The sequence below is a fragment of the Chiloscyllium plagiosum genome, unplaced genomic scaffold, assembly GCF_037043375.1.
Source record: "Chiloscyllium plagiosum isolate Xiang-an unplaced genomic scaffold, Cpla_swu_hap1 HiC_scaffold_35, whole genome shotgun sequence".
In the NCBI taxonomy this organism is placed as follows: Eukaryota; Metazoa; Chordata; class Chondrichthyes; order Orectolobiformes; family Hemiscylliidae; genus Chiloscyllium; species Chiloscyllium plagiosum.
Genome location: NW_028270173.1, coordinates 13338095 through 13362387, shown reverse-complemented (window position 1 = coordinate 13362387; position 24293 = coordinate 13338095). Strand labels below are relative to the sequence as shown.

Genomic DNA, 24293 nt, shown 5'->3' with positions numbered 1-24293 from the left:
TTTGGAGGACTGTGTATGGTTTTAGTCACCCTGCTTTTGGAAGGATATGACTACAGTGGAGAAGGTTTAGAAAAGGTTCACAAGTAAGTTGCCGAGACTGCAGGTTTTGAATTATTAGCAGAGGCTGGATAGACTGGGACTTCTTTCACTGGAGCATTGGAGGTTGAGTTTCATAATATCACAAGGAGCACAGTTAAGGTGAATACCAAAAGTGTCATCCTGTGGATATGGGAGTTTAAAACTAGAAGCATATCTTTTAAGGTGAGAGGAGAAAGGTTTAAAAGGAGACTTTTCACACAGGAGGTGGTGCATATGTGCCAGTGGACTGCCAGAGTAAGTGACAGATGCAAGTCCAGTTAGAATATTTAGAAGATATTTAACAGGTGCATGAAGAGAACATGTTTACATGTACAGGGACCAAACACAGGCAAATGGGACTAGGTTAGTTTGGGAAACTTAGTTGGCATGGATGAGTTGAACCAAAGGGGCTGTTTCTGTGTTCTTCGACTTGATGATTTGCTGCCTCAATGACTCTATCATTCTTTTGATTCTTGTCATCTTTTGTTCTTAAACATAGATTCTTGTTCAGTTTTGCTGCAGCATGTTTGATTGAAAACTCTGTGCCAAGCAGACCAGTGATCAGGACACACTTCCCCAACCACAAGTAAAATATAACATAGAAATTTGAAAAGGCTGCATGTACAGTGTACTTTATCATGCTGTCACTAAAATTACATATCATATTTGTAAGTTAGGTGTTAATTTCACTGAAGTGGACAGTGATGGGAAAGAACATTAAACCAGAAATAAATGATTTTTTTAGCTCCACCAATATTCTCATGGGGAGAAATATTATGTGTGGATGCCCTGATCAATACAATGAGTTGCACATCATATCCAATACAGATAGTCAAATCAGTCTCACACCACATAAATGTTGGAAAGGCTAAAGTCCTGTTTACTGTTTTAAAAGCATCATATGAGTTTCCTTCTATTCAATTTTATGACATAATATTGACCTTAGTGTGACAATATTTACATGTTAACAATAAATAATAATTTATACATTTATAACTATAAATAACAATATTCGTGGTATTCCTGATGAAGGGCTTTTGCCGGAAACGTCAATTTTACTGCTCCTCGGATGCTGTCTGAACTGCTGTGCTTTTCCAGCAACACTCCAATTGAGACTCTGGGTTTCCACCATCTGCAATCATTATTTTTCCCTAACAATATTCATAGACCTGTGCAAATCTAGTCGACTTTGTCAGTATTACTTTACCATGTCAGGACATTGCTTCCGCATGATGAGATTTCCAGTGAAGTGAAATTGACAGGTTTATCACAATTGTAGACATTAACACGAAAATGATGGAAACACTCACTGGGCCAGGCAGCACTTGCTCATTACCTGAGTCCAAACTGAAGAGAGCCAAATATCACAGCAGCAGCTGGTTTTCCTCCTCCCATTCCATCCTACCGAAGGTAGTTCAGAGTTTCCCTGCTGAAAACCATAACAATCAAGAATCTCCATCACTATGAAGAAGGTGAGAATTTGGGAAGTTTGAATGTTCAAATGTATTGCCTGCTGGGCCGTCCTCATTGCCCTTGAGAAGTTGGTGAGCTCTCTTCTTGAAACGCAACAATGCATGTGCTGTAGGTAGACTCACAATACCCCGAGGGAGCGAATTCTTGGGTTTCCACTCAGCAACAGTGACAAGTTTCCAAGTCAGTTTGGTGAGTGATTTGGAGCTAATTTTCAGGTGGTGGTGTTCCCATGTATTTGCTGCTTTGCCATTTTAAATAGAAGCAGTCGTGGGTTTGTAAGGTGCTGTCCAAGGCTGTTTGGTGAATTTCTGCAGTTCAGCTTGTCAATAGTACACACTGCTGTGACTGAGCATTGGTTGTGGAGGCAGCAGGGTATTTGTTGATGTAGGACAGTCAGGTGGCCTGCTTTGTTCTGAATAGTGTCAAGCTACTGGGGTATTGTTGGAGCTGCACCCACCCAGGCAAGTGGGGTGGATTCCATCACATTCCTAGCTTGTGCCTTGCAGATGAGTGACAAGCTTTTGGGAGTCAGGAGGTGCATGACTTCACACAGTATTCTGAGACTCTGACCTGATCTGAAAGCCACTCCATTTATATGGTGAGGCCAGTTGCACATTTGGTTAATGGTAATCCCTGGGCTGTTGTCAGCAGGGAATTCAATAAAGGCATTGTATGTCAATGGGCAGTGGCTGGATTGACTCTCATTGGAGAAGGTCATGACTCGGCATTTGTGTGGCACAAATTTGAATTCACACCTGTCAGCCCTAGCTTCAATATTGGTCAAAGTCTTGCTGCATTTGTACATGTGATGTTTCAGAATATGCAGAGTCATGAATAGCGTTGAAGATTGCACAGTTATCCAGCAGACAAACATCTGACTTTATTACTGAGGGAAGGTCACTATGAAGCAACTGAAGACATTCATGTTCACGTTCATCATCTCCTTGCCAGGTAACCAGTGGAACGTTTGTCTCCCTCCACCCCTGATTGCCACAGACTCCAGGGTTCCTTGTTACCACACTTGATGAAATGTCATGATTTGGACACCCTGATGAAGGAGCGGTGCTCCGAAAGCTAGTGTTTCCAATTAAACCTGTTGGACTATAACCTGGTGTTGTGTGTTTTTTTTAACTTTTATTGATGAAATGTGGCTGTGATATCAAGGACCTTCACACTCACCTCACCATGCCAGAATAAGACAAACTTCTGGTAACTTAGAGAACGTGGCATCTGTTGCAATTTCCCTTCCAATCCCTCATCACTCAGACCCCATTAGTTCCTCAATCACACTCAGGAGAAATGATTTAGTGTCCCCCCTGGAAAGACTCCCCTGAGCCCAGTCTGAGAACCACTGACTGATTCATCTCCAACATGGTCATGTAGCGCCATCTCCCGCCTGTGGAGCAACATTACAGGCAGGAAGGTCCCTGGGTTTCTGCAGCTCACAGCTCACTACCCAGTCAGTCCCTCTCTCCAATTGAGCTTCTACTTGTTTCTTTTCTCCCCCTCCTTCTTTCCCCCAGTCCTACACAGCTCCTTGCTGATCTTTCAGTTCCCAGTTCCGATACAGGGTTTACTCCTGGAATGTTAACCTGGCTTCTCTCTACACCTGTGACTGAGATCCGCCCCCCCCATCAGTTTAAATTTGGCAGGAGGCAGGGGGACGGAGTGAAATTATGGGATGGATCTGTCAGTGCCCTTGAAACCCGCAGCTTGTCAGAGGGTCGGAATTTTTCCCGCCGTCATTCCCTGCCGGACAGAAGAAGGGAAAGACCCTCTCAGTGAAAGTGTGGAGATGGGACATGGTGTCTGCATTGTAAAATGACACCTGTCCACCCTCATAGTCCAGGAAAACCCCGATCTTCCAGGGATTCACACTCGGGGAGAGGGGAGTCAGTGAGGGGGAGGTGGCGGCGAAAAAACCTCTTCCGCGAATCAGCCACACAGTGTCTCCCTGATCCCAGGACTCATTCGCAGGGATCAAATCTCTCCGGGGAGTCAGGGAGCGGCTTCCGTTTGTCTCCGAGTCTCACACTGGTCCGGTCCTCAGACAGGATGAGCCGGGGATGCGCTGTGCTCGGATCCAGAGTCAGAGAGGCTGGAGCTGGGGGAGAGATCAAATAACACCGTCAGAGAGAGGCCAGGGAGAGTGAGGGGCGCAGGGAGTGAGGGGTGAGCGATGAAGAGAGTGGGATGAGTGTGGAGGCGAGATAAGGTGAGCCTGAAAAGGGGGAGTTTGGAGGAGGGGAGGGTCAGGGAAAGGGGAGTGAATGAGGAAGAGTGCAGTGAGTGATGAGAGTGTAGGAATGAGTAGGAAGGATGTGTAATGCGGATGGATGGGGAGGGAGGAAAGGTGAGAGAGAAAGGAAAGGAGATTGAAAAATGGTATGAGAGAGAGGGGTGTGGAGAATGAAGGCGAGCCCGGCGGTGGGGTGGAGGGGAGGAATGGGAGGGTTGAGCCCAAATAAATCTATTCACTCGCCTTCCCAGAGCGCAATTCGACCGCTCCCACCCAGCTCCTCACTCTCCCCGCTCCCGCAGCAAAATCAATCTGCCTCCTGGTTGGAATACAGACACACTCTAACCTCACACCTTTCAGGCATTGTCTGAGCTGAGATGCCACTTTTTAAAATAAAACTTAAAGTTATATCGGAACTGTGACTTGAATCAATTAATTTGCATATTAATCGACCGAAACCTGCAACCCATTTTAAGTGATTAAAGAGTTAACAGCAATCTAGGTTTGTTCAGTACATCGCAACATTTATGTGACATTTTCTTCTTTTACAAAAAATTGTGTGTCCTGTGATCCTGCCCCACTAGCTCCCTGACGAAGGAGCAGCGAAAGCTTGTCCTTCCAGATAAACCTGTTGGACGATACCCTGGTGTTGTGTGACTGTTACCTTGGTAATTCTTCGTGTCGTGAAAGACGATACTTAAACGTAAGAGACTTACAGACCGGATCCCCGGAACTGCCTCCATAACTGTCATCTCATTATCTCGATATCTAATACTTTGTGTTTGAGGGTGAGCGGGTGCAGTCATTCATACAACCCAGCTCAATGATCTGGATCTTACACCGGGTTGCTCCAGACCGGGTTTGTAATGGGCTTGTAATAGTGAGTTCAGTCTGCAGCAAAATTTGGGGATAACTCGCTCCCCGCCCATCTCCACCCCGCCCCCTCTCTGTCTCTCTCTGCCCCTCCCCAAGGGACAACACTCTGTGTCTTCACCCTCCCGTCCAGGGTTCAAGTTCAAATCCCCTGCTCAAGTTGTGTTTCTTCTTCAATATATGCATGTTTGAATATATGGAGGATCAAGTTTAAAATAACCATTATTTGGACTGAAATTCATCGGGAAATCGATCACCTGAACGTGTTTACCTGCGCAGGAACCTGGGAGCGGTTTAAATCGGGAAGCGCTAAGGTTGATCATGACTTCCAGACGGAAACTTCTCAGACTGACCGAGGAGACAGTTTGTCCCATTTGTTTGGATTTCTTCACCGATCCGGTTACACTGGATTGTGGACACAACTTCTGCCGCTCCTGTATCACCCAGAGTTGGGAAAAGGAGATAAACTCCTGCCCGGAATGTAGAGAGGTGTTTCCGGAAAGAAACCTCAGGGTAAATCGGGCCTTAGCGAATCTGGCCGAGGAGGCTCGAAAATTAAAGCTGGATCCGAAAGAGAAGGAAAGTAAACCTCACTGTGAGGAACATCAGGAAGATCTGAAACTGTTTTGTGAAACTGACAAGAAATTGATCTGCCTGATTTGTCGAGATTCCCGGGAACACAAAACTCACAACTTCCTGCCGATAAATGAGGCTGTTGAAATCCACAAGGTAAAAGAGAGAATACTTTATAATCTGCGCGTTTCATCACATATCGAACACCTGACCTAACACATCTAACTCTGCAATTTCTCTCCCCATTTTAGAATAAGCTGAAATCTTCTTTAGATTCTCTCACAGAGAAGAAATCGGCGGTTCTCCAAACGGAACTGACCCAGAAACGGAAGATTTCCGAAGTGAGGGTGAGCTCTCCCCGTGCTGATTTTCTGGGATCTGGGTTAGTTTTGTTCCCTTTATCGCGGGACATTAATGAGGTTTCACATTTCATTTGGTAGGAACAGGCGAGTAGTCTGCAGACCCACATCACATCCGAGTTCACTAAAATACACCAGATTCTCACTGAGAAAGAGCAGCGTTTACTCAGAGATCTCAGGGAAGAAGAGGAGAGGGTTGTAGAACCAATGGAGAGAAACCTTCGAGAGATTCAGGAGAATTTAAATTCTATTGAGGAGAAACTCTCAAAGTTGCAGAGTCAGATGGAGCAGAAAGACGAGCTGATATTTCTGAAGGTGAGGGATTATATTCCAGGTAAGGTAATGGAAATTTCACCCAGTTACAAAAAAGTATTAATTGTTTTATTAATAAAGAATTTTACATGAAAATATAGAATTCAATCAATCTGTGACTGGACTATTGCGATGCTGTCACTGAATTAAACTCATGTACACTGTCTGATGCATTACTCTCAGGAATGGATGGTGATTTTGACAGTTGCTTAGTTATTATCTCCATGCTCCGTGTTCCCCAAGTTTAATTATCTCTTGGAATTCCCACTGTAATCCTGTTGCAGCTCCATGTGGAGAGTGTACGGGTGTGTTTGGTACAGTGGGAGTGTGAGAGTCACTGTGTCCGTGAGCGGGACTGATGGTTAGATCCAATTTACTTTACCCTCTCCTCAATCTTCCTTCCAAAATGTATCACGTTACACTTCCGTGTTGTGTCTGTTCATTTCAGCAGCCTGTCTGTCTCCTCCTGAAATCTGTTACTGCCATCCTCACTGTTTGTGATGCATTTCTTTCAGGAGGAAGCTTGTCGCAAGAGAAGGTAGGACATGCTCTTTACTGAAACTCTGCACAGTTTGCTCAACAATTTAGTGACAGGTTATTATGGGGTTATTTCCTGGTTATTGTGACCGCTTTAAAGAGTCATTTATTGGGCGGCAATAACTCCAGTTATGGTTCACACACAAGCGTTTTTCTAAAAAAAGTTTGTTACAGATTTTAAACCTTATTAGATTTTATAAAACTGTTCTGCAGTATTGTAAACAATGACAAGATGCCTGTAAATGATGCGACCTGGTTCTCAGGCTGGAAGTGATCACTGTCCTGATTTGGGCTGTTTGTGTCACCCTGACCTTCCTTCTGACCGTGAGAGAGACGGTCGGCTCACGTTTCTAGTGAATGGCCATTCCTGTCCCTGCATGGCTCCTGACCAATCCCAGACGGTCAGAAGGGAGAGTTTAAAATACATTTTGTTCTCGCCTTTAAAGAGTACAAACTTGCTGTTTAACATTTTGACTGCAATACTTTTCTGTGTTTAAAGAGCACCTCGAACGTCTCGAGCTGTTTCACAGGAGCTTTCGGAAGTGAATAAAATCAAAATGACACCGATATATGAATCCAGATGATTAGTGCAGGATTTAGTGCATCTTAAAGGAGGAAAGAGGAATAGAGAAATGGAGAGGCTCTGGAGGCAATTCCAGAGCTGAGGGTCTTGGCAGTTGAAGGTCCAACCTCCAATGGGGAGAGAGACAAATCAGAGATGGTCAAGAGGCTGAAAGTATAGGAGCAGGATTCTCAGAGGGTTGTGAGACCCATATATTGCACAGTTAGACAGGAGGCATTTAGTTGTTTAAGTTTTTTGTGTCTGTTCCACAAGCTCTGTTTATAATACAGCAAGGGGATGGGGGAAATGTATACCATCTCCTGAGGTGTATGATGTCCCAGTAACTAATCTGTTATCGGGACACGGGCCTTTCTTTGGACCTGGGTGTTTTCCAAACGTTTTCCTTTCATTATCAAATTCTTGTTTGATCAGTTACAAAAATAAGATGAATATTTCACTTTCTAGCCCATTCACTCAAACGTGAACAGTGCTGAAAGCTTGAATATTTAAATTATTCCATAAATGTTCTAACGAAGCACCATTTCTAATGTCACCTGTTTAATGTTTACAGGATTAGTGATGAGGTGAAGACACTCTCAGCTGCTGATGGCTCTCTGTCTCTCGGACAGTTCACTGGCCCTTTACAGTACACAGTCTGGAGAGAAATGATACACACCATTCACCCAGGTAAACATGTATATTCATTTTCCTGATGATAAATCCAGTTGTGCAGGGGTTCCAAGGCATCTTCAAATCGATAGTTATAGAGTCAAAGAGATGTAGAGCACAGAAACAGACCCTTTGGTCCAGCTCGTCCACGTCGACCAGGTTATGCTAACATAATCCCGTCCCATTTTCCAGCAATTGGCCCATATCCCTCTAAACCCTTCCCATTCAAATACCCTTCCAGAAGCCTTTTAAATGATGTAATTGTACAATTATCCACCACTTCCTCAGTCAGCTCATTCCACACACGCACTACCCTCTGCGTGAAAAAGTTGCCTCTTGGGTCCCTTTTATGTCTTTCCCCTCTCACCCTAAACCTATGTCATCTAGTTCTGGACTCCTCATACTAGCGGAAAGACCTTGTATATTTATCCTATCCATGCACTTCACGATTTTATAAACCTCCATAAATTCACTCCTCAGCCTCCAATGCTCCAGAGAAAATAACCCCAGACTATTTAGCCTCTCCCTGCAGCTCAAGCCCTCCATCCCTGGCAACATCCTTGTAAATCTTTTCTGAACCCTTTCATGTTTTACAGCATCCTTCCGATAGGAAGGAGACCAGAATTGCACACAATATTCCAAAAGTGACATAAACAATGTCCTGTACAGCTATAATATGACCTCTGAACTCCTAAACTCAGTAATCTGACCAATAAAGGAAAGTGAACCAAATGCTTTCTTCAGTATCCTATCTACCTGCGAGTCGACTTTCAAGGAACTTTAAACCTGCATTCCAAGGTCTCTTTGTTCAGCAACACTCCCGAGGACCTTACCATTAAGAGTAAAAGTGCTGCACTAATTTGCTTTTCCTAAATGCAACACCTCACATTTCTCTAACTTAAACTTCATCTGCCACTCCTCAGCCATTGGCCCGTCTGATCAAGATCCTGTTGTAATCTGAGGTAACCTTTTTCACTGTCTACTCCACTCCAATTTTGGTGTCATCTGCAAACTTACTAACTCTACCTCCAATGTTCACATCCAAATCATTTATATAAATGATGAAAAGTAGTGGACCAAGCACAGATACTTGTGGCAAACCACTGGACACCGGCCTCCAGTCTGAAAAACAATCCTCTACTGCCATCCTCTGTCTTCTACCTTCGATCCAGTTCTATATCAAATGGGTTGTTCTCCTTGTATTCGATGAGATCTAACTTTGCTAATCAGTCTCCATGGTGAACCTTGTTGCACGCCTCAGTGAAGTCCATATAGATCACGTCCACCACTCTGCCTTCATTAATCCTCTTTGTTACTTCTTCAATAAACTCAATCAAGTTCGTGAGACATGATTTGCCATGCACAAAGCCATGCTGACTATCCCTGCTCTTAATTCCAAGAGACTCTCCCTGGAAACATGATACTTTCTGTGGTTCATTTAGATCAGTGTCTGGAGCCATCAGCTCTGTGTATCAGAGCAGTGAAGGGTTCTGTCTAACCAGAGGCATAGAGCATGGAACCAGGAATTCTAAAGGAGACTGGACTGGCTCCATCTGGAGTGACATTGGAGGAACAGTTTTTATCACAATATCAGAAAGACATGAAGACATTAAACAGCCAGTGTTAATGGGAACATGTCTACTGGGGATTGCATGAGAAACAAAAACAGAAGTTGCTTGAAAAGCAGAGATGATGGCCAGAGAACAGGGCAGTGTGTTAAAGTGGCAGAACTTAGATGTTCTGGAAAGTGGTCACCCAGTGTATGCTTCGTTTGCTCAGTGTAGAGGAGACCACATTGCGAGCAGTGAATGAACTAGACTAGACTGTGTGAAGTGCAGGTAAAGTGCTGCTTCACCTGGGTGCTGTGTTGGGCCCTTGAATACCGAGGAGAGAGCAGGTAAATTGGCAGGTTTTGTACCTTTGGTGGGGAATGGGGTAAGGACTGTGCTGTAGGTAACTAAGAAATAAACAAAGGATGATTACCTCATTGGGATTGTTGTACAAGCCCTCAAATAGACAGTGGGAAATTGGGAAGCAACATGGAGGGAGACATCCGATAGCTGTAAGATTAATATTGTTGTAATAGTAAGGGATTTTAACTGTCCAAACACAGAATGGAAATGCCAATGTGTTAAGGAATTGGATGGAGAGGAATCTTAGTGTGTCCAAGAAAATTTTCTTATTCAATATGTGGATGCACCTGTTTTCCCTGCAGGTCTGGAGGCTGAGGGGTGACCTTATAGAAGTTTATAAAATCATGAGAAGCATGGATGGGGTAAATAGACAAGGTGGAGGTGGGGGAGTCCAGAACTTGAGGGCATGGATTTAGAGTGAGAGGGGAAAGATTTGTAAGGGAAGTAAGGGGTAATCTTTCCACTACTGCGTGTGTGGAATTAAGTGCCAGAGGAAGTGGTGGAGGCTGATACAATTCCAACATTTAAAAGCCATTTACATGGGTATATTTGAATGAAAGCTTTAGAGCGATATGGGCCAAGTGCTGACAAATGGGACTAGATTAGTTTAGGCTATCCGGTCGGCATGAACGAGTTGGACTGAAGACTCTGTTTCTGTGCTGTACATCTCTGTGAATCTATAACTCTTTAAAGAAATGGCAAAACATGACTTTGTCTTGGGAAGTAGGGCAGGGCTAATGACTGAGCTGTCAGCGGTGGGACACTTTGGGGCAAGTGATAATAATTCCATTAGTTTGAAAACAGTTATGGAAAATGATGGACCAAAACTAAAATTGAAGGTTCTAAATTGTAGTAAAGATCCAGAATTTGATGGTATTAAGCAGAAACTTTCAAACATTGATTGTGGCAAACTGTTCACAGATAGAGGGCGATAATGGGATGTCAGAGACAGTATGTTCCAATTAGTGAGAATTGCAAAATTGGCAGGACTAGAGAAATTGAGGCTCTGGTCAAGAAAAATAGGGAGGTGTTTGCCAGCTTTTGACAGCTGGAATGGAGTGAATCCCGTGAGGTGTATAAGAGCAGTAGTTGTGTAATTAGAAGGAAATCAGGAGGGCAAAAACAGGGCTTGAAATAGTTTTGGTGAATAGCATTCAGTGAATCCAAAGAGATTGTACCAACACTAAGGGCAAAATAATAACTCGGGAGAGAATAGGGCCCCTTACAGAACAAAGAGGATGTGTATGTATGGAACGACAGGAGATGGGTGAGATGCTAAATGAATATGTCACGTCAGTGGTTTGCTGTGTAGAAAGACCTGGAAGTTAAGGAAATAAATAGTGATGTCATGAAGAGTCCATATTACAGTAGTGGAGGTGCGGATAAGCGCCTGGAACCTGATCAGATTTATAGAGTCATAGAGATATGCAGCACAGAAAAAGACCATTTGGTCCAACTTGTCCATGCCGCCCAGGTATCCTAACTTAATGTAGTCCCATTTGCCAGCAGTTGGCCCACATACCCTTGAAATGCTATTCATATACCCATCAAGTTGCCTTTTAAATGCTGTAATTGTACCAGTCTCCACCACTTCCTCTGGCAGCTTATTTTGTACACGCACTTCCATCTGCACGAAAAAAATTGCCTGTCAAGTCCCTTTTATACCTTTGAACTTTGTAGGAAGCTCAAGATAAGATTGCAGGGCCCATTGCTGAGATATTTGCATCATCAATCAGCAAGGGTGAGATGAGGCAAGACAGGTGGATTCTTAATGTTGTGCCATTATTTAAGAAATGCGGTAAGGTAAAGCTAGGTGATTGATGACCTTGATGTCGTTGGTGGGTAAGTTGTTGCAGGGGATTCTGAGGGCGTGTTACCATGTATTCGGAAAGGCAATGATAGCCTTCATGGCTTTGAGATTGGGAAAACATGACTCACTGATATGATTGAGATTTTTGAAGAGGTCACAAAGAAGATTGTCCTCGCGCTCTGTCTCTCCCCTCACTCTCATTCTCCCTTCCCCTTCCATCCCACAATGCCCATTCCTGTCAGTTCCCATTACTGTCACTCTCACCCTCAGCTTTATGCTCACTTCTGCCTCACTCTCCCTTCTGCCCCACCCTCCAACCTTACCTCTCCCCTCCACCTGGCTCTGCTACTCCATTGATGTTCCCTCTATATCAGTTCCCAGCTCTAAATCCCCATTACTCCAAATCTCACTGGTTAATAATCTCATGTTCTCCCCTGCCACTCTACATCGCCCTCCCTCCTCATATTTATTCTCACTTTCCCTTCTGGATATCAATAATACAAGGCACTTCACATCAACACAATTAACAAGAAAATAAAATAAAGAATTGTGGATACTGTAAATATGAAACCAAATCAGAATCTATGATAAAAACTCAGCAGCTCTGGTCGCACCAATGGAGAGAAAGCAGAGTTAGGTTTTCTGATCCAGTGACTCTCCTACAGAAGTGGATGGTACCTGGAAAAAGGAAGTAGATTTGCTGAAAGCAGGGTGTCCAGGTGGAAGTGTGGGGGAAAGAGTTTGTCAAGAAATAAAAATAACATCAGTGGAGACAGAGCCCAGAAGAGAGAATGACAGTTAGGCCGACAAAGGGATGGATAATGGTGAGCCAGAGAGACAGAAAAGCTGATAGTGGGGACTATAAGGAGGTGAAATAGGGTTGGCTGCACTGAAGGTAGCTCATGTCATGACAGGGTCTGGGGTGTCTGCATTGGTAAAGGACATGGAAGAAGGTGTTCAGGCCCGAACATTATTGAACTCAGTACTGACCCCTGAATGCTGTAGTCTCCCCATGTAGGAAATGAAATCTCAGAGAAGTGCAAAAGCAAAATGTTAATAATATCAGGGAATTCAGCTTCCCCATGATGAACTGGGACAGGCAGATTGTGACGGGCTTAGACAGCACAGAATTCTTAAAATGTCTCCCCTTGATCTTCTTAAGGCAGTGTATAGAAAATCCAATAGGAGACAGGGCAGGGCTGGAACAGCTGAGATTCACCAAGATGTTGCCTGGGCTGGAGCGTTTCACCTCTGAAGATAGACTCGATCAGCTGGGGATGTTTTCATTGAAGCAGAGAAGGCTGATGGGAGAACCTGATAAAGGTGTAGTAAGTTATGAGGATTACAGTTTGGGTAGACAGGAGGGTACATTTCCCCTCAATGGAATGGGCAATAACAAGTACATAGATTTAAGAGAAGGAGCTGGGGTTTTCAAGGGGAATTATGATAATATTTTTCCCCCAGATGGCAGTCGGCATCAGGAACTCACTGCCTGAAAGGAAACAGAAATCTTTGCAGAATTTAGAAAGTTATTCAGATGGAGTTATAGAGTCATAAAGGATGGAAACAGACTCTTCCATCCAATGAGTCCACACTGATCAGATATCCCAAACAGACCTTGCCCCATTTGCCAGCATTTAGCCGATATCCCTCCAAACCCTTTCCTATTCATATCTCCATCGAGATGCCTTTTAAATATTGTAATTACACCCACCTCCACCACTCCCTCTGGCAGCTTATTTCATACACACATCACCCTCAGCGTGAAAAATCTACCCCTTGAGTTCTATTTAAACCTTTTCCATCTCACTTTAAACTAATTCCTTCTAGCTGTCGAGTCACCTTCCCTGAGGAAAATACGTTGGCTATTCACCCTATCCATGCCTCTCGTCATATTATGAACTTCTATAAGGTCACTGCTCAGCCTCCAACATTCCAGGGAAAAAAGTCCCAGCCTATTCAGCTACTCCCTATCACTTTTTTCAAGACATCAATATTTATTTCCCCAAGTTCCCTCGCTGCTGGAAAATGGAATATACATTGAGAGGCTCTTGATGACCGGCACGGTGGGCGGCACGGTGGCACAGTGGTTAGCACTGCTGCCTCACAGCACCATAGACCCGGGTGCAATACCCGCCCCAGGCTTCTGACTGTGTGGAGTTTGCACGTTCTCCCCGTGTCTGTGTGGGTTTCCTCCAGGTGCTCCGGTTTCCTCCCACAGTCCAAAGATGTGCAGGTCAGGTGAATTGGCTATGCTAAATTGCCCGTAGTGTTAGGTAAGGGGTAAATGTAGGGGTAAGGGCGGGTTGCGCTTCGGCGGGTCAGTGTGGACTTGTTGGGCCGAAGGGCCTGTAATGTAATCTAATCTAATCAAGGTCACAATGTGCTGAAGGACCTCATTTGATGCTGTATTACTTGCTAGCTAATGTAGATTGGTTAGCTCAGTTGGCTGGACAGCTGCTGTGTGATACAGGTAACAGTAACAGTGCAGGTTCAGTTCCTACACTGTGAAGATCCTGTCTTCTCATCTTTGCCCCTTCAATGCAGGATGGTGCCACTGACAATAAACTCAGCACCAGCCTTTCACTCTCTCTCAGATCAGAGAGCACCCTCTGGGACGATGACAGCTTCACTTGATTTTTACTCTTATTACTCAAGAAGCGGACTCTCTGGTTCTCCCTATAACTATGAGATAATTTTTTTACTGGAATGTTCAGCTTCTCTCGACATAAAGGTTAACCTCCCATTAACCCTCTTAATTACTCATTGTTCCTGCAGACTAACGTTTTCTGACTCTAACACCCAGATCATTCCGTAAATTGCAATTCTGCAGGTTTTCTCTGTTTAAGTGATGCTGATTTTAAAAATTCTTCCTTGTGAAGACTCCTGTCCCCCTCACATCACTCAGGCCTCACTCTTGCCTTCCCCACATCATCTCCTCTCCCACTTCAACCACACTCACTACCTCCAGCAAAGCAACACCTTTTAATAATGCCCCACCTCTTAAACTTGTCCTTCATTTCCCCCTCTTTGTCACACTCCCCTCCACCACTCCATCCTACACCCCACTTCCTCCATGCTCCAATGTCAATTGCACTCCCCTTACCCCTCTCCCTCCTCACATTTTACACTCATCCTGCACCGACATCAAACACATCACTCCCCTGGTCCTCTTACCCTCATATCCACTCGTCCTCACTCTCCCCTCTCACTCGCACTTCCCCTCATTTTCTCTTCCAGCCTATTCTCCAATTACTCTCCCACCTCACTCCAACTCCCGAACACTCACGTCCTGACTCTTCACTCTTCTGTTATGGATCAGGCCAGAATCCCTCAAAACATTTCAAGAAAGTAGCCCAGACCATAACATTTCCAATTGTTTTCTACAGATGTATAGTGGATATTCCAGGAGGGATGCAGATGGCCCAACCACACACTTTTAAACAAAGCAGTATTTATTTACACATGAACTAAAGAAAACCAAATTTAGAATAATATAACTATTTAAAAAAACTAGTCGACTCTCTCGCAACTGAATGACGCTGTTCCAAATATTTGCAACATCCTTTTGGCAAAAAGAGGAAACATCAAACTCAGGTTCTCCCAGGAGAGATGTCAGACAGAGAGAGGATCAGCATGGAGTTGTTTCTTTGACTAGCAGCCTAAAAAAAAAACTGCTTGCCAAATCCAGAATAAACCCAAACCAGAGTGAAGCTGAGCTGGGAGAAGTGGCCATTCCCCTTTCATTGTACAAGTGTTTTTTTTAAACTTGAAAGCCTTTTAAAGCCTGAAGCATTATCTGCTAACTATAATCAAATTGACCCTAAAACCCATAGAAACCAGACACATGGGAACCGATGCATTTATGGCCTCTCTGACAAAAAACCTTTAACCTTGTTAAAGGTGCAGCATCGTCACACCCCTCACTCACCCCAACACTCTCTGCCTGTCTCCACACATTTCCCTTTCACTCTCTCCTCCCCTCTCCCTGGTTCTCCTCCTCTGAGTCATCCACCTCATTTTCATCCCCCTTCCCCATTTCCCCCTCGGCTGCCAATTTCCCTGTCTTTTTCACTTATACTCTTTGTCCCCTCCTCCAGATTCATGAACTTGCACACAGCCTGTCACTCTCTCCTCAGGTTCCTTGTCCCTATCCATCACTGCATTATATTTCCAGACAGGCCCCATTCTCCTCACCCTCCCTCCCCATCACTCTTCCATGGATCTCACTCTTCACTCCCTACCTCTAAGCAACACTCCCTCCTGATCTCCCACCCCACTCTCTCCTGCTCTCACTGTCTCCCTTCTGCTCACTACCCACTCCCATTTCTGACACACCTATCCACACACACCTCCACCACTTTCTCTCTGCCCTCCTGCTCATTCTGCATTCACTCTTCCCTCTTATTCTCTGTCCCATCTAGCTCAGCTTCCCATCCCGGTCACTCTCACCTAGACCTCATTCTCCTCTTGGTTTGTACCTGCCATTAACTATCCCTTAGCCTGACAGACCATGGTCTCACTGCATTCTCCACCTTCCATCCCACTCACCTTCACATTCCTCATATCCATTTCTCATTTCAACCTCACTCTGATCTCACCCTCTACTTCACACTGCCCCTCACCCTTATCTCACTTCGCCCTTCCCCTCCACTGCATTCCTTCATAATCACTTCACCAATTCCCACACCCCTGACTCTCCCCTCCCTTTTAACCTTGCTTCCTCACACTCCCCTTCCCCTTCAGTCTCACCTCCACCTCTCTCCCCCTCCACCTCATCCTCATATTCACTCACGTCCACCACATTCCACAGACATCAACTTCTGAGACCTGACTCTCTCCTTCCTTTTAAACCTCCAACCTACATTCCCCTCATCTTTACTCTCCTCCCCCCCTCACAGACTCCATCTCATCCTCCAATTCACTCACCTCCAGAATCCCCACAAGACCTTATTTTGTTTTCCTCCAGCTTCCACATACGGACCAATTCCTCGTACTGTTAACATTCCCTCCCTCTTCTATACCCTGCCAGTCCCTGCCACTCACTCTCCTCTCCCACTCTCTCATTCCTCTCATGGTCAAAAGGAACCTGCATTTCTCCCCTCCAGCTCAGCCATCTCTTCCTTCTCATTCTCACCTCCCTTTCTCTCTTCCCCTCACTCATTGCATCTCCATCCCTCAACCTTCCCACTCACTCTCTCAATCTCCAAATCTCAAACGTCCACTTATTTTGAAGACCTCGTGTCCACACACTCTCATTCTATCCTGTCACTCACTTTCCCTGACCCCATCCCAAACACCTTTCCCCTCACAAAACCAGTACACTCTCTCCCACATCCTTACTCAGCACCACTCATTCCCTCCTCCATCACTTACCGCATCTCTTTACAATCCCATTTCATGCCCTAAGGTTAAAAACCTTCCCTCATTTTCTCCCATTCTCTGTGATGCTCCCCTCCTCCTTCCTTAAACCCTCGCTTACACATGCAATCCCACTCTACCCTCCCCCAGTCTTCCCACTCCCTTGCTGCCCAACACTCCTGCCTCCCCTCACTATCCCTATTCACACCGACTCACATCACCTCACTCTCCCCTTCCTCTTGCATTCACTCACCTTCTTCCTACTGACCCCACCTTCTTCCTACTGACCCCTCCTGCTCCAATCCCCCTTTCACCTCACCCTCATGCTTCCTTCGTTTTGTTATTGCACTCCTCCCTGTGCTCACTTTCCCATCACTTTGCCCTCCTCTCACTCTCCCTTCCTTGTTCCTACTCACTCGCTCTCCTACTCACTCTCCTACTCACTCTCCCTCCTAATTTGTGACTTCTTTCTGGTCCCAGCCATCTCCCTTTCCAGTCCATGCCCCATCCCTCTCTCTTAGTTTCTCCTCTCCCTCACACTGACTTCCCACACCCTGTCCATACCTTTCACTCTCATTAACCCCTTCACTCTCCCCCACCTCTTCTGTACCCTTCAGTCTCCCCTCCCCCACCTGGCCCCCACCATCTTACACTCCCCTTTGCTCTCCCACACCCTCTTGCTCTCCCCTCACTCTCGGTCTCATTCCCCAACCCCTAGAACTGCTTCTCCCTCCACGTCTGCCACACACTCTGCCTCTCGCTCCCCCCAACACCCTCTGCTTCAGTTTATCCTCCCCAGCTCCCTCCTGCCAATACCATCACACTTCATATCCACACAATTCCCCCTTCTTCTCCCAAATCCTCCTGACTCTCCAGATGATGCTGCATCTTCCAACCTGCTCGCTCCCTCCCCAGCCCTCATTTGACACCTTCTCATTGCTCTCACCTGAGCACTCAACCCTCCCATTACTCATCCCCTTCTGAGATCCCCCTCATTCTCCACACCTCTCTTTCTCGTACCACCCCTGCACTCTCATTTATCTCCCACCTCTCCATACTCTATCCCACATCTCCTCACCCTCCCCCTCTCTTTAACCTTCCCCCCCTCCCCCTCTCTTTAACCTTCCCCTCCCTCCTGCGATAAGGTTAGGGTTAGGGTTCTGTTCTTCATTTCCCCACTCACTCCCCTCAAGTGAGCCCTCTCACCTCCCCTCCCTCATTCCTTCCTCCCAAGCCCTCTGCCTGAACCATCCTTCCTCCTCATTCCTTCACTCTCCACACTCACTGAACTCTCCTTCACTCACTCCTCTTTCCCTGACGCTCCCCTCCTTCAAACTCCCCTTTTCAGATTCACCTTATCTCCCCTCCACACCCATCCCTTCTGTCACTCAACCACTCACTACCTGCTCCCCTCACCCTCCTTGGCCTCTCTCTCCCTCCCTCTCTCTCCCTGACGGTGTTATTTGATCTCTCCCCCAGCTCCAGCCTCTCTGACTCTGGATCCGAACACAGCGCATCCCCGGCTCATCCTGTCTGAGGACCGGATCAGTGTAAGACTCGGAGACACAGAGCAGACGCTCCCTGACTCCCTGGAGAGATTTGATTCCTGGCTGTGTGTCCTGGGATCAGAGGGATTCACATCAGGGAGACATTACTGGGAGGTGGAGGTGGGGGAGAAGACCTGGTGGTGTCTGGGAGTGGCCCGAGAGTCTGTGGAGAGGAAAGGGAGGATCAGACTGAGCCCCGAGTTTGGATTCTGGATTGTGGGACTGTTTCCCGGATGTGGTTATTTAGCCGCCACCTCCCCCCCCTCTGAGACCCCCCTCTCCCCGAGTGTGAATCCCTGGAAGATCGGGGTTTTCCTGGACTATGAGACTGGACAGGTGTCATTTTACAATGCGGACACCATGTCCCATCTCCACACTTTCAGCCACACTTTCACTGAGAGGGTCTTTCCCATCTTCTGTCCAGGAGGGAATATTGATGGGAAAAACTCCGCCCCGCTGACAATCTGCAGGATTAAAGGGCACTGAAATCCTATAATTTCATCCCGTCCCCATGTCTCCTGCCAGCTGTAAACTGATGGGGTCGGTCTCAGTCTGGTGGAAAGAAGGAGGGGGAGAGAAGAAATAAATAGAAGCTCAGTTGTCGAGAGGGACTGACTGGGTAGAATGAGCTGTGAGCAGCAGGAACCCGGGGACCTTCCTGTCTGTAATGTTGCTCCACAGGCGGGAGGTGGCGCTACATGACGGTGTTGGAGATGAATCAGTCAGTGGTTCTCAGACTGGGCTCAGTGGGAGTCTTTCCGGGGGACACCAAATCGTTTCACTGCAGGGTCAGTGGTGTCTTTCCAGGGGGACTGGGCTCAATCCCAATAAAATGTCAGAATGATCTTCTTTAGATTTCCACCATGTGTCAATAATGTGTATCCCACACGTGATTTAATAATATTGAGAACTGTCTTGTTGTGCTCAGGTCTGTAAATATTGCCCAGAATGTTACTGCTCTTTCAAAAAATTTGGAAAATTTGAAAACTTCAGATTTGATGGGTGAACCGATCGTTTATGTCAAGATCAGATCATATTTAACCATGTTTGAAACCATTCAGTTGGTGCAAACTGCAATGAAGGTGGAGCCACAGTTTTCACTTATTTCTGAGTTATTGCTCTCTCATCATTATCTCCTGTGAAATAATCCTTAAGTCACCCCAATGAAAATGTCGGCTTGATAAAAGTCATTACTCTAGCACTCTGTGCATGGAACTATTCTGATTTCTCATTGTTTATGTTTATGTAATTCTAACTTATATTGGAGTGCAGGATCAAATTTGAAAATAGCTTCTTCAACCAAATCAACATCTGCGACTCACTAGAGTGAAAGCAAGGTTTCTTTAAAAACTACTTCATCAATAAATCCAAGAGAGTAAACCTGTTGTCATTTTATTTGTAAATTTCTCCAGAATATGTATCCTTCTACCTCGCATTCCAACTTCATCTGGATTGTTTTAAAATTTACTGTTTCGAATCAATGGAGTGTTAGTTGCCCGGAAATGATCCCAAGTTTACTCTAGACATTCAGTTGTTGCTCCTTTCGGTGGGGCCTTTGTGTCAGAGATTGTTAGAGCCCTACAGCATAGACTGGCTCAAACTGATCCATGCCAAACAAAAGGTCTATCCACACTTATCACATTTCCCGGCACTTGGCCTGTAACCTTCTAAACCTTTCCGATTCATGTATTTCTCCAAATTTCTTTGAAATGTTGTTAATATACACATCTGAACCATTTCCACTGGCAGCTTATTCCGCATACAATCCACCCTCTGTGTAAAAACATTGTCCCTTTTATTCTTTCCCCTCTAACTGGAAACTGATGTCCTCTCTTCCTTGATTCTGCAACTCTGGGTAAAAGACTGAGTGCATTCACCTTGTCATTGCCTCTCATGATCTTATTCACTTCTGTAAGTATCCCCCCCTCAGTCTCCACTGCCCTAAAAAGTCCTCGTTTGTCCAACCTTTCCCTATAACTCAGACCCTTGAGTCCAGGCAACATCCTTGTAAACGTTTTTGCACACGTTCCAGTTTAATGCTTCCTACAGCAAGGTGACCAAAACTGAACCCAATAATCCAAGCGCAGCTTCACCATGTCCTGTACAACTGCAGTATAACTTCCCAACGTCTATACTCAGTGCCCTGACTGATGAAGGCCAGTGTGCCAAATGCCTTCTTCATTGTCCTGTCTACTTGTGACTTTCAGAGAACCGTGTACCTGAAGTCCCTCTGTTCCACTACACTCGTTAAGGCCCTAACATTCATCATGAAACACCTACCTTGATTTGACTTTCCAAAATGCAGGACATCAAACTTATCTATATTAAACTCTATTTGTCATTTCTTGGCCCATTTCCCCAGCTGATCAAGGTTCTGCTGCAATTTCTGACAACCTTCCTCACAGTCAACAATACCGCCGATTTTAGTGTTATCTGAAAATTGTCATGTGGTGGGCAGTGGGAGTGTACACATGTTTCAGACAGTGAAGCTGTAAAGGCACATGGATAGAGTATTCAGCTGGTCCAAGTCCAGTCCCTTTTCCTCTCCTGCCCTGTAATATTGTTTTTACAGTCAAACATCCATGTAATTTTGTAGTACCGTCAGTGGTTAAGTTTCTTAACATAAAGTGTAAATGTAAAGCCTCAGCAGTGGTGCGATTAACCTCAGTGGGAAATTTTAAGGATAATGTTCAACACAGTTAAGCAATTCTGGATAATTGAGGAAAGCCAGTGTGGGCTTATTCAAAGCAAGTGATGTTTAACTGAATTGATTGAGCTTCTGACTGAAGACACAATTAGGATTTAGAGGGAATTTGATCCTGGAATTGAAAAGGCTTTTGCGAAATTGTCTCATAAAAGATTTAGAAGTATAATTGAAGCCCATGGAATGAAATGCAAGTGATAACATGAGGTTGAATTTGACTAGGTGGCAGTGAATGAGGATTTTTGAGATGAGGTTAATTTTACAGTAATGTTCTATGTCGGTCTGTTCCAGGAACATTGGTGTGGCAGCATCTGTGCAGAGAAAACAGTTTCTCCATCACTTTGTGTTTTATTTCTGATTTCCAGCATTTGTAATTCTTTATTTCTTGAACACTAGGTGTGCTACAAACTTCAATTTTCACTGCCAGGGTGAAATTGCTGGTGAGAATCAGCAATCTGGCAGTGTGAGTGGAGAGAAAGAAGAGACAACATTTTAGGTCCAGTGACACTAATTCAGTTTTTCGAACAATTTTTATTTTTGTAGGATACCTTGTGATTGGCAGTGAAACACAAATTCTTCCAGATCATTTCAAAGGGTTGATGACTTTGGTTTCAAGTAGGCTGAGGGGATTCCATGTTATCTTCTCGAATTCCCTTTACATTGCAGGGCTGTGCCTCTGTGGTGAGAAAAGGACTGTGAAGCCTCTCTAACCCATCGCATGAATCAACACTTTTCTACACCCTCCCACTGGACAGACACAAGCAAGTCTGAACAAGAGTCATGCTGGATTTGAAACATTGCTCGCATCTCAGCTGCTGCCCGACCTGCTGGGTTTCTCCAGCATTCTCAGTGTTTGTGTGGAATTTGATGCGGCAGAGGGCTGTTAAGGCTGGCACATTCAGCATATACAAGGCTTGGAAGGACAGATTTTTAATGAGGAAGCAAATCAAAGATTATGGAGTTAAGGCCAGAAAGTCGATTTGAGAATGATCAGATTGGCTATGATCTTATTCTATCTGACAAACTTCATTGAAATGTTTGTGGAAGTGACAAAGAAGTTTGATGAATGCAATGGAAATGTGTTTTTCTGACTGGAGATCTGTAACCAGTGATGTTGTGCAGTGACCTGTGCTGAGATCCTGTACATTTATAATTTGGAAGAGAATGTAGGTGGTCTGAGCTTGCAGTGTGTGACATGATCGTGAAAACTCAGACTGACACTTGAGTGCAATACTGAGGGAGTGCTGCAGTATTGGGACTGCACTCTGATCAATGACACTTTGATCCAAACCTCATGTAGGGATGAATATAAATAAGATCTCATGGCCAATATTTATCTCTCATTCAACATTAAAATGATTTGATGACCTGTTCACATTGCTGTGTATGGGAGCTGCTCTGTACAGACTGACTGCCTTATGTTTCACCTTCCATCATTGAATACAATTCTGAAATACTTCATGGACTGTAAGAAGCTTTGAGATGTCATTACAAGCGCTTTGCAAATACTAGTCTTTTTATTTGAGATATTCAATAGAGTATTCAGAAGCTTGACACGGTCAGTATACCATGTTATCACTTGTGATTGGGAGTTATAAATATAAGACAGTCACTAATATATCCAGATGACAGCTTCCCCTCTGCTGACCATAAGCTGCAGCAGCAGAATGAGGTCATGCACCAATCGAGTTTCCTCCAGCATTTGATTGTGGCTGATATATTTTTCAGTCCCTATTCTCCTGCCTTCTCCCTGTAACCCTGGTCCCTTTACTAATAAAGAACCTATCCATCTCTGTCTTAATCACTCTCAATGACTTGGTCATCACATCATTCTGCAACAATGAGTTTGACAGATTAAACACCCTCTGGCTGAAGAAATTCCTCCTCATCTCAGTTATAGAGTCAAAGAATCATAGAGACGTTCAGCATAGAAACAGACCCTATGATCTAACTCGTCCATGCCAACTAGGTATCCAAAATTAATCTAGCCCCATTTGCCAGCATTTGGCCTGTTACCCTCTCAACCTTTCTATTTATTGACCAATCCAAATGCCTTTTAACTTTTTAATTTTACCAGCCTCCACCACTTCCTCGGGCAGTTGATAACATTTTTTTCCTGAAAACATTGCCTCTGAGGTCCTTTTTTTTAATAGATATTTTTATTGAAAGAGGTAGTTTTTTTGTAAAATTATAGAAGTACAACCACAATAAGCCCACAAAAAAACACTACTCTCTATCTAAAACAAAAAAAAACAAGAAACAACAATGCAAACAAAACACAACTATTCTCATGTGCAAACTGAACAAATCAGTGAATGTAATAAATAAATAAAACAGCTCAGCACAAGAAATATCAGTTCCCAACCTCTGAGAGCATTGAATATTACGCATGAATTTATTTGAAATTTTTCCTTCAAGGGCATCAAGTTCACTAAATCAGATCATCGTGGCAACACAAAAGCATGAGTTAAGATGGCAGATAAATCTATATTCCAATCATCCAAAATGGGCCGCCATATCTTATACAAATGTTCAGTTTCTCGGTGGACTATATTTGTAAGAAATTCCAAACGAATATGTTTCTAATTAGCCTACGCCAAACCAACAGACCTGGGGGGTTTACAGAGATCCAACACATTACAATTTTTTTCCTTGCACAAAAAGTAAGAATATTAAGAAGTTTTTTTCCCTTGAGGGTCTAAAGAAGATAAATTAGGGAGGGCCAGGAGAAGAGAAATAGGGTCCCTCTTCACTTTGATCCCCAAGAACCTCTCTATTACTCATGCCACAACCCTCCAGTATCTGCCTGAGGCAGGACCACAGACAATGTGTGAGAGTACTGATACTTATTTTACACATTGAATGCTTCTTCCACTCCCTCTGCCTCTGGGTTACTTTTTCCATCAAGACACCTGACCACCCTCCAAAGACCCCTTCTCCTGCCTCCAACACAGCCCATCCACCTGGACACCCCGTGCTGGTCTGTTACCTACCCGTGATCTCTTTATTTCAAACTGCCACTGAGACATTGACCGCCTCAACCTGTCCACCCCCAATACCCACTCCAACCTCTCACCCACGAAACGCGCAGCTCTCCGCTCCCTACGCTTCAACCCCAACATCACCATCAAACCTGCAGGCAAGGAGGGTGCAGTGGTAGTTTGGCATGCTGACCTTTACACCGCTGAAGCCAGGTGCCAACTTGAAGACACCTCCTCTTACCGGCCCCTCGACCACGACTCTCCTCCCATCACCAAACCATCATCTCCCGGATCGGACACAA

The 24293-nt window shown here is 44.8% G+C and overlaps 1 pseudogene; it reads left to right on the top strand.

The window, feature by feature from the left end:
- Positions 1 to 4172: 4172 nt before the first annotated feature.
- Positions 4173 to 24293, top strand: part of LOC148140070 (E3 ubiquitin-protein ligase TRIM69-like) — a 79423-nt pseudogene continuing 59302 nt past the window's right edge.